Here is a 6,000-nt window from a genome sequence, read left to right on the forward strand (position 1 = left end):
GTTCACACATTACACAAAGGCTGCTACTGCTGCTGCTGACCAAGGTTTCTTGTCAAAGATCACATTGCATTTTTATACATTTTTGCAAACACATATTTTCTGTTTCAGAGTGTGTCAGTGAAGTTATTCCATACCAGTTAATTAAATGAACACCACACCAGTTGCAGGGATTCACAGCTGGGGAGAGTGCTGTTGCATTGAGGTCCTCCTTGAGAGCTTCATAGGAGAGCTTCATTTTAAAGCCATCCACCTTGGTGGCCATCACAGCCTCTTGTGAGAACAGATTCCATAGTTTAACTATGTGCTGGGTGAAGAAGTCCTTTCCTTTGTCTGTCCTTCCCATTGGGGCATCTGGATGGTCACTGTGAGAATAGGACGATGGACTAGAAAGGCCTTTGGACTGATCCAGCAGGGCTGTGCTTACGTATTTCTGAGGTCTCCTGGCACTGGGGGAAAAAAGAGAGTAACAGGTGAGAAATTATGATGAGAAGTAAACAGTGGTACCTCCTGTAGAAACGTATAGATCCCAACTTTTCAAAGGGAGCGTGCACGTCTTCTTGACTGACCTCTTGCTCATTGCAGGAATCTTGCAACACCGAACCATAGATGATGATTATGACGATTAAAGCACTCCACAGCCAGAGGCTATTGAAGCAATGTACAGAAAAATAAAATGGAACAAAATACCACAGATGCAGACTCTTAACAACAAGATAAAATTATAAAGAGGCAGATCCAAAAACCAGAAAATGTCTTAATCCCCCCCCCCCAGTTAATATTCCAGAAATGCTGAGTCACACTTCAGGGGAAGTCTTAAACAAAGAAATCTTCATAGCTGCTTAAATATCAAGCCCATCCAATTCCATACTACCCTGAACACGCCCAATCTCCTCTGATTTCGGAACCTGAGCAGGGTCAGGCCTGGTTAGTCCTTGGATGGGAGACTGCCTGGGAATACCAGGTGCCATAGGCTTAGAGGAAGGCGATGGGAAACCACCTCTGAATACCTCTCACCATGAAAACCCTATGACTATATCCAAAAAAGAGTCATAGGGTCGCCATTAGTCGCAATTGACTTGAAGGCATATAATGACAACAAACTGATAATTAAGACTGAAATTTTAGAACTGACACTGAAATTTTAGAGTTGGCATGTAGTCTGACCCTAGTTCCGGGCAGAATCTTGCTATACAGAACCATAGGGTTGTATGCAATGCTAATCCTACTCAGAGTAATCCCACTGAAGTTAATGAACAAGGCTAGCAATGGGTCTACTCTGAGTGGAACTAGCCTTGGATACAACCCATAGAATGTTAGAGCTGGAAGGTACCTAGTCTGACCCACTGCTCAGTAAAGGAATTTTGCAACTGTAACCCCCTGATGAAATGCCTCCAAGCTTGGACAACCCACTACCTCCAAATGGAGACTGTTCCAATTAAATCCCAAACTGATGAGGCGGGAATGCCGATAAGACTCTTTCTTGGAACCTGTCTTCCACCCTTCATGGCAACAAATAATGCTTGCAAACCTGAGCACAGAAGCCGGGCCCCTATTTGAGCACCAGCACGTGCTAGCCAGCAGGATGATCATGCCCCTCACCCAGCAGGTTTCTCCTCACATGGCCCTGGCTTGTAAATCAGAGGGTTCTGAAGGCACCAGACGAGTCTGGCACTCGACTTGCATGTCATGGGAAGTTACTCATTTCCTGCTCCGGGCAGAGAAACCTCACTTTGAGAAGATCCTTAACAAGCCAGAACGTTGGGTCATAACCACGGCAGTGTTTTCCCTTGTTCAGAGGGAGACTTCAGGGTGTGTGGAGAATTGATGGTCCACGATAGGATTGTTCAGAGAGACAAGAGAGAGAGAGGAGGGGACAGGGGATCTTGCCTTAATTTCATAGAATGAAGGGAAGAATTTCTTGGCCTGGGTGGCTCATGATTTCTATATTTGCTACAGAGAGTCCCAGGAAAGGAAGAGTTTCTTTCTGACTTGTCCCTTCCAGACACCTGCACCTGCCTAGGAGGGCCTTCAAACCAGAAGTTCTTGCCAAACAATGAACAAAGGAAGCTGCCTTAGACTGAGTCGGATCCACTGGTCCATCTAGCTCAGTATTGCCTACACTGACTGGCAGCGGCTCTCCAGGGTTTCAGGCAGGAGTCTCTCCCAGACCCACCTGGAGATGCTGGGGATTGAACCAGGGACCTTCTGTATGCAAGGCAGAGTCTCTGCCACTGACTTACGGCCTTTCCCCATCAGATTCGGATGCAGCAGCTGAATGGGGATTTCAAAGAGAGATTCCTTCAACAGGTCATCTCCCATTCCCATTAGGGGCACAGGAAGGTGCTGTATACTGAGTCAGACCATTGGTCCATCTGGCTGACTGTTGTCTATAAACTGCCTGGCAGTGGCTCTTCAGAATTTCAAACAGGGTCTCTCTCTCTTTCTCTCTCTCTCAGCCTTACCTGGAGATGTTACTGGGGATTGATCCGGGGACCTTTTTCTTGCAAAGCAGATGCTTCACCAGTGAGCTAAAGCCCTTCCCCTGAGTTCCTGGGATGATCAAAGAGGTTTCTGGAGTCACTTACTGGATTAATTCATTAGTCAGTCAATTTATTATTTCCCCGCCTGTCTTCCTTTTCTGCCAAAAGGTACTCAAAGTGGCTGGTGGAGGGATCCAAACAGCGCAAAGGAAGGATATGCTACTGTGGAGAAAATGGCAAATCCAGAGACCTAGTGCTACCTGCACACATTTTTTGCAAGCCATTTTCTCCTAAAGTCATGCATGTTTGTATGTTATTTTCACGAATATAGTCATTTTTATGCCCCCTTTAATATATTAATTTTTGCAAAAATGGCTTGGTTGGAGAATTGCATTGCAAAATGCTGAGAAATGCGAATTTCAAAGGAGGGCTGTGTGTGTTTCAGTTGTCAGATTGTTTCAGAAAGCGCAAATTTGAGAGATGCAGCTTTAAATGCAAACTGATCCAATTTCTCCCCTGTCCCTTGTTGCTAGTGACTGCGGGCAGAGGAAGGGTCTTGCATGTTTATTGACTACTTTCAATGAAGCACAACCTGCTCTTCCTCGCTCCCAGTCCACAAACACTTCATGGCTTTCCTCTCCCAACCATGGTGCCTTTGGCGATGAGAAGGGCTTCCCTCTTCCTAGACACACAGGTGACCTTCCTCAGGAGATGTGGAGTTGTCAGGGCCTTCTGAGCATAAAGGATCAGATCTTCCCTCCCCTTGCTCCACAACTCCTTGTTTTTGAAGCATTGGCCACCTCTGTCTCCAAGGGACTGTCAGAATCCTGGATTAACTGTTGGCCTACAGCCCAGCTCTGAGCCTTTCCATACATCTGGGGCGATAACTCAACCAGACGTGAATGACTGGCAAGAACAGGTGTGGACATTTTGAGGGGGCTATGAGGGATGTTTTTATGGAGTGCCCATCCCTTGAGGCCTTGCCTGGCATGGGGGAGAAAGGGAGGAGGAGACTGAATGATCCTCCAGCTGAACCACACCCAGGGCGGACAGGAAAGAGGAAAGAATGAGAATGAGTCAGAAGTGACTGGGGAAAGTTGATGCCGGGAGTGAAAAGGTTTGGAGGACTTGATGCTAGCTTTCCTGTTGCTGCTGCTGTTGGTGCTTATTTATTAATTTACACACTGCTTACATGCCAACATGGCTTCTAAGCAGTTTTCAAGTAGTGGTGCAGCAGCAAATTCAGAAGTACAGGGTTGTGGTAGTGACAGCCACTTCCCCGTTTTTGCTGCTGGATTGAGAATGAGATCCTTCTTAATGTCTTCTCTCACAACTACAGACATCCCTAGGAGCCAATCTGCACAAATGGGGAGAGTGTGAGCCGCTGAGGAGTCTTCTCAATGGCAGTGAAAATGCCTCCCCACTAATGAATTTGGGAAGCCATGAACAGTGTTCCCCAGAACCCCAAGTTCAGCTGATAATGGATCATCAGACCATTGGATATTATAATATATATATATATATATATATATAATTTATATCCTACCTTTCTCCCAAAGGAGACCAGGAAGGCAAACAACAAGCAACTAAAAACATATTTAATACATCTTGCACAAGGCTTTGCACAGGGATGAACTGATTAGCTGTGCCTGCAATCCCCCCCCTTCAGCGTCTTTACTGTTGAAACTTCCTGGTATGGAGCTGAGAATCATCCCTTGCTAATGCCTTCATAACTAGCTGCCTTCTAAGGCACAGCAACAGTTTCCAGTTGGCCGCCCTGTCTTCATCTACTTTGAGATATGATATGTAGGAAATTCTTCTTCCTGCTCTAACTTGGAACTTTTCTAGGTCCAAAAATTGCACAGTGCAGTTTGTTATCGCCCTCTTGTGGCTGACAGATACACTATAGTTATTTTAAAAGTATAACGATTAAGTGCATTTATGTTTAACAAAAACAGATCACAGAAATGACAACCCCCTCTCTCCTGGCCTACTTATTTCCCCTTCTGTTTATTGTTATGATCACTAACAAAAAGCAAGAATGAGAGAAGTAAGGACACAGGGCCTCCCTCCAGACATCCCTTTTCACTGTGCATTTGTGATGATTTCACTCATGATGGTATCAGGCTGGTTACGCTTGATCCTACTTTCACTACTCCTTGTGCCTGCAAACGTTTCGGGGTAGACATGTGGCTTTGTCTCCAATTGGGGCATGGCCCATAGCTTCTTGCTGAAATCCTGTAGCTTTTCATACCACAAAAGCTCTGGCTTTTTTTGAGGTGGGGGGAAGGAGGTGTCCTGATTTTGTGCTGTAGCACAAGAGTGCTCCGCTAGGCGCCAATCATGCGACAACGTTGGGGAAGCATCAAGAAACAACGGATAAGAGGGAATGATGTGCATGGATGGTCTGGTACAAATCCACCACTAAGGTACTATATTGGCGCCAATGACCTGTGAAAACAACAAATGAACAAACAAACAAACTACAGTCTGGAGAGGCCTATAGTTTTCAGTACAGATTTTGTAGGAAGGAAGGGGGGGGAGAGAGAGAGAGAGAAAAAAAAAAGAATTAGATGCAAGAGCAGAGTCACGTTCACACACCCAGAGAGAGAGACTCAGAGGGAAACACACAGACTCGGAAAGACATCCACATGGACGGCTCTACCATTGGGCTGGGAGGGTTTGGGTGTGCGCGCATGTGTGGAATCAATGGGGAGGTGTTTGGAGACAAAGATGTGTGCACCCTGTGGCCTGCGTGACATCTCCTAAGTGAGCCTGCTGCTCTCCGGGGCGACAAAGGATGCTGTCCCATCACCAGGCCTGGGGGGCTTCTATATACAGAATTGGAGAGGAGGAAGAAGCACCATTTTGTCCTTTGCCTTAGGCAGCAAAATGCCTTGGGCCAGCCCTGGGGTGGCTGGTGCCTGTTGGGGCTGGTGTGGTGGAACGCAGGGCGGAGCCAGAGCCGCCAACAGGCAGAGAGAGCCAAATCATGCTGGTTTTGTCCCCACCCTCGTCCCTGCAGAGTTCTGCAAGGGCAGCGCTGAGACTGAAGAGGGCAATGAGGTCCTGGTCAAACCTTCTAACCACTACACCATGCTGGTATCTCCACAGCAGCCATCGACTGGCTTTATCCTCTGTGCATTGGTCAAATCCTCTTCCAAAGCCACCCAAGTTGGTGGCCATCCCAACATCTTGAGGGAGTGAATTCCATAGCTCAACAATGCACCAAAGTCCATTCTTTTGCCTGTCCTGGATCGCCTAACATTCAGCTTTATTGGATGGTCCCAAGGTGTGGTAAAAAAAACCCTTTGGCAATTAATTTGAAGCCCCTTTTGGAGCCAGCCTTGAAGTACAAGAAGAGCCCTGCTGATCAGGCCAACTCTCCTCTCATCCAGCATCCCGTTTCCCACAATGACCAGTCAGATGGCTCCAGGAAGCCCTCAGGGCATGCAGACAACAGCCCTCCTTCACTCTTGCTCGTAAGGATGTAAAAAGATCTCTGCTGGATGAGGCCAAA

Source organism: Rhineura floridana, chromosome 18 (assembly GCF_030035675.1).
Source record: "Rhineura floridana isolate rRhiFlo1 chromosome 18, rRhiFlo1.hap2, whole genome shotgun sequence".
In the NCBI taxonomy this organism is placed as follows: Eukaryota; Metazoa; Chordata; class Lepidosauria; order Squamata; family Rhineuridae; genus Rhineura; species Rhineura floridana.